This window comes from Callorhinus ursinus, unplaced genomic scaffold (genome assembly GCF_003265705.2).
Source record: "Callorhinus ursinus isolate GAN/ISIS: 27379988/994484 unplaced genomic scaffold, GSC_fseal_2.0 scaffold29, whole genome shotgun sequence".
Lineage (NCBI taxonomy): Eukaryota > Metazoa > Chordata > Mammalia > Carnivora > Otariidae > Callorhinus > Callorhinus ursinus.
This window is the reverse complement of record NW_027397091.1, coordinates 21,202,104-21,211,804: the sequence shown is the minus strand read 5'-3', so window position 1 is coordinate 21,211,804 and position 9,701 is coordinate 21,202,104. Positions and strand designations below refer to the sequence as shown.

Sequence of the window (9,701 nt, the reverse complement as noted above, 5' to 3'; positions counted from 1 at the left end):
GAATCCTTAAATAATCTATCATTTGTGTAGAAGCAGAAAGGGAAGAATATTTGTGTATGTGTGAATGCTCATATTATTTATTTGCTTTCACATGCATAAACTATCTCAAGAGAGATACATAAGAAATGGGGTGGTTGAGGGTCAGAGATAGAGGTGAGATTTTACAGAAGACTCTCTTTAGTTGTTGAAATTTGAACCTCATGAGTGTATTACCATACATACATAAAATTAAAATAAAAACCAAAGAAATCAATCCATAGAAACTAAAAGGAATCCTGCAATTCAAAACGATAATGACAGAGAAATCACTAGAAAGGTAAAAGTTGTATAAAATGAAAATTTTCACAAACGTGTCAGCTGAAGGGCTTAGTCAGTATGGAGAGAAGATGAACCTTTCCAGTAATCAGAGACATCTGACATCTGGAAAGCCCATCAAGTAGGCACAGAGGAACAGGAAGCTGCACATGGTGCAGGAGAGGATGAGGAGATAGGGTCCTCCCCCAGGATGAGCAGGGCAATCTACCAGTGCATAATAAGGCTAAGTCCAGAGCATCCTCCCTGAGACCTGGCAGTACGACCCTGGCTTCACCATTTGCTAGGAAACCCTAATCTCCCTGAGTTATGTGCTAGCTTCCCAGAGGCTTGGCTAGTTTTTTTGTTTTGCTTTTAATTTACTTCCTTTGTCAATGTCCAGCACCTAGTAATTTGAAATGTAGGACTCAGGTTTGTCAGTCATTCCCAAACTTGACAAATTAACATGACCTGGAAATTAAAAAAAAATAATCTGAAAACCAAGTCAAACTCAAGACAAATTATTCATAGTCTTGGGGAGGGGGGCATTTCAGACAAGGGTGGAAACTGTTGATGTAATTTTATGGGGCCAATAAAGCCTTCTCTGTTCCCTGTTCTTGAGACAGCCATTAAGCACGATGACTGTTCACACAGTGGGTGCGAGCTCTTTCACTGGGAGATATGCAATAAGCCCTCCCCTTTCTGTGGTCTCCCCATATCCTAAATGACCCATCCTACCAAAGGGAAAAAGAAACACAAGAACAATAAATAGATGGAGAATTCAAATGCAGAACATTTCCACAGGGCTGACAGAGTTGCTCTTGTGGTTTTTGCATCGTGCTTTTTTGTTTTGAGTTGATTTTTACATTTACTTTTCATTTATGGGAAGTTAGAGGTCAGCTCTGTTTCATCACTTATCTTGTGGAATGGCAACATTTTCAAGAACATTCTGTTTTCACCAAAACAAATGACCTGTCTTGAATAGATTTTTATTATGAATGAACTATCTCTGTGCATTCTGTTCAGACTGAAGAAAACCCACAGGAGGATAAGAGCCCAAGAGTGCCACTCACTTGGAGTAATAGCTGCATCATGCATATATATTGGGGGTCAGACAGGGTCTGGGAGGTCACGTCCCACAGATGGGGCTGCTACCTTAATCAGTTATTTGGGTATGAACACCTCTTCCTTTACCTCCTGGGAAATAGGCGTTAGCTTCATCCCTTGTCCTTGTGAACTTGGCTGTGAATGATGTGTCTGCCAGGCTAGGACAGGAAATCACTCAGTGACCTGGAACGCCGACATGTTCTGACCGATGCTGGCCTTGGGTCTGGCTTCTTGGAATGGCAATTTTGAAAAGATTTCACTCTGTCCTTGATTTGAAGATTCTCTTGGCTCAACTAAATTGCTTAGTCCTCATCTTCAAATTGGTTTTGTCCCAAAATTATGTCTCCTTTTGGGTCAGAACTTCAGATTATTCAGACTTTTCTTAGGCTAGATTCTGGGTTAACTGTGGTTCTTGATTGATCAGTACAACACCCTTGTTTTCCACACATTTGATAGGATGTATGATGGGAGGGAAGAGGTAGGGTACAGGCTGGGGAAACCTTAAGATAGACTTTTGGAACAGTAAGCACATTCTGGTTAACTTTCCATTTCACTTTGTTATGGTGTCCCCAAAATAATTCATAATGATTCTGATACATGAATCTGATACATTTCTTTTGCATCTTTCTGTATTTTCACAATGTTTATTTCATGCACCCTCAATAAACAGATGGCTGGTTCCCACAGGTTATGGGGTTCAGGGCAGTTAGTTTTGCTGGAGAGCTTGGCTTGATGTGTTCAGTCTAGAAGTCCAGGCCTGCCTTGGCGTGGAGAAACCATGTTAGACTCATGCAGATCCAACATGCTTTCATGGCAGAGCCCTGGGAAAAGAATGTGATGTCCTCATGGGTCTCCTGATTAGTGAGAACCTCCTCCATCTTGTCTCACACTCAGATCCCATTGTACCAAGTCCATCCCAACCACTCAGTTTGATCTGAGGACCATTTACAATAGATTCCACTGAGTGTTCTTACAAATGTGTGCTCCTTGATCTTACTGAGTCATAAGCTCTGAGCCTAGAGCCAGGAAGTCTGTATTTTCAGCAATATTTTATGCACTGTAGTCTAAGAATTGCTAATCTAAAGGGACATGTTCTCCAGATCACAATTTGGGAAATGTTGAAGAAATATCCTAGTGTTCCCCAAGTCTATTGTTCATAGGAATCTTCAGAAGAAATATTTAGAAATTCAGATCTCAGCTAAACCAGAGCCTTACTTAATCAGAATCTTTGAGAGTGAGCCCAGAACATTGGAATTTGAACAAGTTACAGATGATTCTTCAGCAGGACCTTGGTGCCTTGGTGAAGTCTCTCAATTTCTGGCACCTTCACAATTTTTGTCATATGTGTCTTTTTCTTTATTGAATTACCTTATCATTTAAATTACTTTTTATTCCTTTTTTAATTTTTAAAATTGTAGTATATCTTAAATATAGTAAAATTCATTATTTTTGATATATAGTTCTATGAGTTTTGATAAATACATGCTGTCATATAACCTACACCACATTCAAAGTACAGAACCATTTCTTCACTTTCCAACATTCCCTGATGGCCTTTATAGATATCCCATCCCCAAACCCTAGCCCCTGGCAGCCACTAATCTAATTACTTACCCCCATATAGTTTTGGTGTGTAATACCTATAATACTGAACATTATATAAATGGAATTATAAGTGTAACCCTTTGAGGTATCCCATCCCCAAACCCTAGCTCCTGGCAGTCACTGATCTAATTACTTACCCCTATATAGTTTTGGTGTGTAATACATATAATACTGAACTTTTTAGAAATGGAATTATAAGTGTAACCTTTTGAGTCTAGCTTTTTTCACTGAGAATAATGCATTTGAGAGTCATTTCTATTGGCCTATGTCAGTAGTTTTCCTTTTTATTGTTGAGTAGTATTCCATGAAAAGCAAGTAAATGGATTTGTTTATCCATTCACCAACTGCAATACATGTGGGCTAGTTCCACTTTTTTTTGGAAACTATGAATGAAGCAGCTCTAAACATCTATGTACCAGTGTTGTTTGAACATGTTTTTATTTCTTTTGGAAAAATCCCCAAAAGCAGGGTTGATACATTGTATGGTAACCTGTGTATGTTGAACTTTATAAGAAACAATCAAATTGGTTTCCAAAGTGGTAATATCATTTTTGAATTCACAAAAGCATTGTATGAAGTTTCCAGTTGCTCTGTTTTGCTTGTTTATTTTGTTTCACTTTTTAGCCAGTCTAACAAGTGTGTAGAGGTCATTGTACTTTTAATTTGCATTTACTAATTATTAATTTTGTTGAACATCTTTTTGTATTTTTTTTTACCAAATTCAAATCTTTGATGAAGTGTCAATTTAAATATTTTGCCATTTTTAAAAAGATTTTATTTATTTATTTGAGAGAGAGAATGAGAGAGCACGAGAGGGGGAGGGATCAGAGGGAGAAGCAGACTTCCTGCTGAGCAGGGAGCCCAATGAGGGACTTGATCCTGGGACTCCAGGATCATGACCTGAGCCAAAGGCAGACGCTTAACGGACTGAGCCACCCAGGAGCCCATATTTTGCCATTTTCTAATTGAACTTTTCTTTTCCTTTCTTTTCTTTTTCCTCCAGTTTTATTGAGACATAATTGATGTAGGGCACTTTGTAAGTTTAAGATGTACAGTGCAATGACTTGACCTACATGTATTATGAAATGGTGACCACATTAAGTTTAGTTACATTCATCATCTTGTCACCAGCTAGACCCCAAGACCTGGCCTTTACTGCCCACCTGCTTGTGCTTACTAACCTCTTACATTTTCCCTAAGCTCTTCTTTCAGGCTTTCCTCTTAACTTAGGCTAATGAAACTGGAACCCCCACCACCCACCCCAGGTGATGGGACTGCCCTGAGAAGATGACCTGCTGGCCCAGACAACCCAGACTCTTTGAGCCTACCCCTACCCCCAACTCATGCCTATGCAGATGGACGATGGAGTGACCCCTGGAATGGCCTACAATTATGTTTACCTCATTATAGTACTGATATCTCCACCCAAGGAGGAACACAAGCCTCATTTACATAACATACAGTGTGTGTATAGGCATGTTTCCTTAAGGCACATGCAAGACCTTACCCCCACCTCTGCATACAAAGACAATACTTCCCTATCTAAACATTCATCCTGACCCAAATCAAAAGGAACCCATTCACCCTCTCTGTGAGAGTCAGGGCTTTGGAAGCCATTCCCTGTGATCTCCTTATTTGCTGCAAATAAAGTTTTCTTCCTCGGACAACTCACCTGGTGCAGTTTTTGACTCACCGAGGAGCAAACTCATGTGTGTTCAGTTAAAATTACACATAGATTTAAAAAAAAAAGGGAAAAAAAAGTTTTTTCCTTCTGTTGAGAACTTTTAGTATCTACTTTCTTAGTAACTTTCAAACGTACCACTGGCAGTGTTAAGTATAGTCCTTGTGGTGTACGTTACATTCCCAGTACTTACTTATCTAATCACTGGAAGCTTATACCTTTGGCCACTTTCATCCAGTAAAATTAGGGAACACTTCATGAATTTGTGTCATTCATTCAGGGGCCATGTTACTCTTCTCTATATCCTTCCAATTTTTAGTGTACATGCTGCTGAAGCAAGCACTTTTTTTTTTTGGAATTTTGAGAGTTTTTTAAATATTCTGAAACAACAACAAATCCCTCCTCAAATATAGGTTTTGTAAATATTCTCTCTCAGTTTTGGCTGCCTTCATTTTCTTTCTTTTTTTTTTAAGATTTTTATTTATTTATTAGAGACAGAGAGATTGAGAGTACAAGCAGGGGGAGCAACAGGTAGAGGGAGAAGGAGAAGTAGGCTCCTTGCTGAGCAGAGAGCCCACCTTGGGGCTTGATCCCAGGACCCTGGGATCATGACCTGAGCAAAGGAAAACACTTAGCCAGCTTCCCATCCAGGCACCCCTGGCTTCCTTCATTTTCTTAGCATTGTCTTTATAGAGCAGAAGATTTTTAATTGATAAAATTTTATTATCATATTTTCCCTTTTATGTATTGGATTTTTGGGATCATAATCTAAGAAATTTTATCAAATATGCAGTTAAAAGTTTTGTATGTTTTCTTCTACACATTTCTCATTTTAGGTTTTACACAATACATTTTGAGTTAGTGTTTGAATACAGTGAAAAGTGTAGGTCAAGGTTTATTTATTTTGCACTTGAATTACAACTGTTAGAGCAACTTTTGTTGAAAAGACTGTCTTTCCCCACTGAATTGTTTTTGTACTTTGTCAAAGATCAATGGTCCATACATACATGGTGTAAATCTACTTCTGCACAGTCTATTCTGTTCCTTTGGTCTTTGTGTCTATTCCTTCATCAAAACCCACTGTAGCTTTATAGTAAGTCTTGAAATCAGATAGCATGAGTCCTCCACTTTGTTCTTCCTGTCCAAAATTGTTTGAGCTATTCTAGTTCTTTTTACTTTCAATGTAAGTTTTATAATCAGTTTGTCAATATTAAGAAAAAAAAATATATGTATATCCTTCAGGGATTTTCTTTGGGATTTCTTTGGGATTGCATTGAATCTATAGATCAGGTAATAGGGAATTTGGCACCTTAACAACACTGACACTTCCAATTCATGAAGTGATTTATAGTTTTCAGTACACAGACACTGTACATATTTGGATGAATTTATACTTCGATATTTCATGCTTGTTTTTAGTTCTATTATAAAGAGTATTGATTTTTAAATTAACATTTGGCCATTGTTCATTGGCAATGCAAAAAAATATAATTTATTTTTGATTATTTACCTTGTATCTTGCCTCATTAAATTTACTCATTCGTTACAGCAGATTATTTTTAGATTCCTTGGGATTTTTGACATAAATATATAGGGATTTTTATTTCTTCCTTACCAGTCTGTAAACCTTTCATTTCTTTTTGTTTTCCTTACTTTATTGTATTAGCTAAGACTTTCAATGTGTTGTTGAATAGGGATGGTGAGAACATCATTTTAAGGAGAAACATTCATTCCTTCTTTTATTATTAATTATGATGCCTCTTATAGATTTTATTTTTTTAAAAGATACCCTTTATTGAGTTAACTAAGTTCCCCTCTATTTTTAGTTTACTGAGAGTTTTTGATGATAAATGGGTATGAAACTTTGCTTTTACTGCATCTATTGAAATGATCATAAGGTTTGTCTTCTTTAGTCTCTTGATATAATGATTTCTATAGCTTGATTTCCAAAAGTTGACCCAACTTTGCATTCTGAGGGCAAATTTCATTTGGTCATAATTCATGATTCCTTTTCTGTGTTACTGAATTTGATTTGCTGTTATTATTATTATTAATTATTTTTGAGGATTTTTGTGTTTCCTGTTATGATAGGTATGGTAATATCTGGTTTTGATTTCAGGGTAATGCTACCCTCATAGAATGATTGGGGAACTATTTCCTTCTCTTCTGTTTTTTGGAAAATTTTGGGTCAAATTAGCATTATTTCTTCCTTAAATATTTAACAGAATTTTCCTTGTTAGAAGAGTTTTAAGAAAACATTCAATATTTTTAACATAGATAGAACTATTCAGATCATCTATTTCTTCTTGTATGTGCTTTGGTAGTTTATGTTTCTCAAGGAATTTGTTTAATTTATTTATATTTTCAAATTTAGTGTATGATGAATAATATTTCCTTATTAACATTTTTTTAAAGACTTTATTTATTTATTTGACATAGAGAGACAGTGAGAGCAGGAACACAAGCAGGGGAGTGGGAGAGGGAGAAGCAGGCTTCCCGCTGAGCAGGGAGCACGATGTGGGACTCGATCCCAGGATCCTGGGATCATGACCTGAGCCGAAGGCAGGAGCTTAACGACAGAGCCACCCAGGCGCCCTACATAATTAGTTTTTGATGTAGTGTTCCATGATTCATTGTTTGTGCATAACACCCAGTGCTCCATGCAGAATGTGCCCCCTTTAATACCCATCACCAGGTTAACCCATGCCCCCACCCCCTACCCTCTAGAACCCTCAGTTTGTTTTTCAGAGTCCATCATCTCTCATGGTTCGTCTCCCCCTCTGACATACTTCCCTTCATTCTTCCCCTCCTGCTATCTTCTTCTTTTTCTTTTTTCTTAGCATAGGTGCATTATTTGTTTCAGAGGTACAGATCTGTGATTCAACAGTCTTGCACAATTCACAGCGCTTACCACAGCACATACCCTACCCAATGTCTATCACCCAGCCACCCCATCCCTCCCACCCCCCACCACTCCAGCAACACTCAGTTTGTTTCCTGAGATTAAGAATTCCTCATATCAGTGAGGTCATATGATACATGTCTTTCTCTGATTAACTTATTTCACTCAGCATAACACCCTGCAGTTCCATCCACGTCGTTGCAAATGGCAAGATCTCATTCCTTTTGATGGCTGCATAATATTCCATTGTGTATATATACCACTTCTTCTTTATCCATTCATCTGATGATGGACATCTTGGTTCTTTCTACAGTTTGGTTATTGTGGACATTGCTGCTATAAACATTGGGGTGCACGTACCCCTTCGGATCCCTACATTTGTATCTTTGGGGTAAATACCCAGTAGTGCAATTGCTGGATCATATGGTAGCTCTATTTTCAACTGTTTGAGGAACCTCCATACAGTTTTCCAGAGGGGTTGCACGAGCTTGCATTCCCACCAACAGTGTAGGAGGGTCCCCTTTCTCCACATCCCCGCCAACATCTGTCGTTTCCTGACTTGCTACTTTTAGCCATTCTGACTGGGTGAGGTGGTATCTCATGGAGATTTTGATTTGGATTCCCCTGATGCCGAGCGATGTTGAGCACTTTTTCATGTGTCTGTTGGCCATTTGATGTCTTCTTTGGAAAAATGTCTGTTCATGTCTTCTGCCCATTTCTTGATTGGATCATTTGTTCTTTGGGTGTTGAGTTTGATAAGTTCTTTATAGATTTTGGATACTAGCCCTTTATCTGATATGTCATTTGCAAATATTTTCTCCCATTCTGTCAGTTGTCTTTTGGTTTTGTGGACTGTTTCTTTTACTGTGCAAAAGTTTTTATCGTGATGAAATTCCAGGAGTTCATTTTTGCCCTTCCTTCCCTTGCCTTTGGCAATGTTTCTAGGAAGAAGTTGCTGCGACTGAGGTTGAAGAAGTTGCTGCCTGTGTTCTCCTTTAGGATTTGGATGGACTCCTGTCTCACGTTTAGGTCTTTCAACCATTTGGAGTCTATTTTTGTGTGTGGTGTAAGGAAATGGTCCAGTTTCATTCTTCTGCATGTGGCTGTCCAATTTTCCCAACACCATTTGTTGAAGAGACTGTCTTTTTTCCATTGGACATTCTTTCCTGCTTTGTTGAAGGTGAGTTGACCATAGAGTTGAGGGTCCATTTCTGCGCTCTCTATTCTGTTCCATTGATCTATGTGTCTGTTTTTGTGCCAGTACCATATTGTCTTGATTATGACAGCTTTGTAATAGAGCTGGAAGACCGGAATTGTGATGCCACTGGCTTTGCTTTTCTTTTTCAATATTCCTCTGGCTATTCGGGGTCTCTTCTGGTTCCATACAAATTTTAGGATGATTTGTTCCATTTCTTTGAAAAAAGTGGATGGTATTTTGATGGGGATTGCATCGAATGTGTAGATTTCTCTAGGTAGCATTGACATCTTCACAATGTTGGTTCCCCAATTCATGAGCATGGAACGGTTTTCCATTTCTTTGTGTCTTCTTCAATTTCTTTCATGAGTATTTTATAGTTTTCTGAGTACAGATCCTTTGTCTCTTTGGTTAAATTAATTCCTAGGTATCTTATGGTTTTGGGTGCAATTGTAAATGGGATCGACTCCTTGATTTGTCTCTCTTCTGTCTTGTTGTTGGTGTATAGGAATGCCACTGATTTCTGTGCATTGATTTTATATCCTGCCACTTGACTGAATTCCTGTATGAGTTCTAGCAGTTTTGGGGTGGAGTCTTTTGGGTTTTCCACATACAGTATCATATCATCTGCAAAGAGTGAGAGTTTGACTTCCTCTTTGCCGATTTGGATGCCTTTGATTTCTTTTTGTTGTCTGATTGCTGTGGCTAGGACTTCTAATACTATGTTGAATAGGAGTGGTGAGAGTGGACATCCCTGCCGCGTTCCTGACCTTAGGGGAAAAGCTCTCAGCTTTTCCCTATTGAGAATGGTATTCACTGTAGGTTTTCCATAGATGGCTTTTATGATATTGAGGTATGTACCCTCTATCCCTAAAATCTGAAGAGTTTTGATCAAGAAAGGATGCTGTGCTTTGTCAAAT

General features: G+C 38.2%; 1 non-coding gene across 1 annotated transcript; it reads right to left on the bottom strand.

The window, feature by feature from the left end:
• Positions 1-4,923: 4,923 nt before the first annotated feature.
• LOC112828159 (U6 spliceosomal RNA) lies at positions 4,924-5,027 on the bottom strand. Its single transcript, XR_003209428.1, has one exon. It is a non-coding gene; the product is annotated as a U6 spliceosomal RNA (small nuclear RNA).
• Between the last annotated feature and the right edge of the window lie 4,674 nt (positions 5,028-9,701).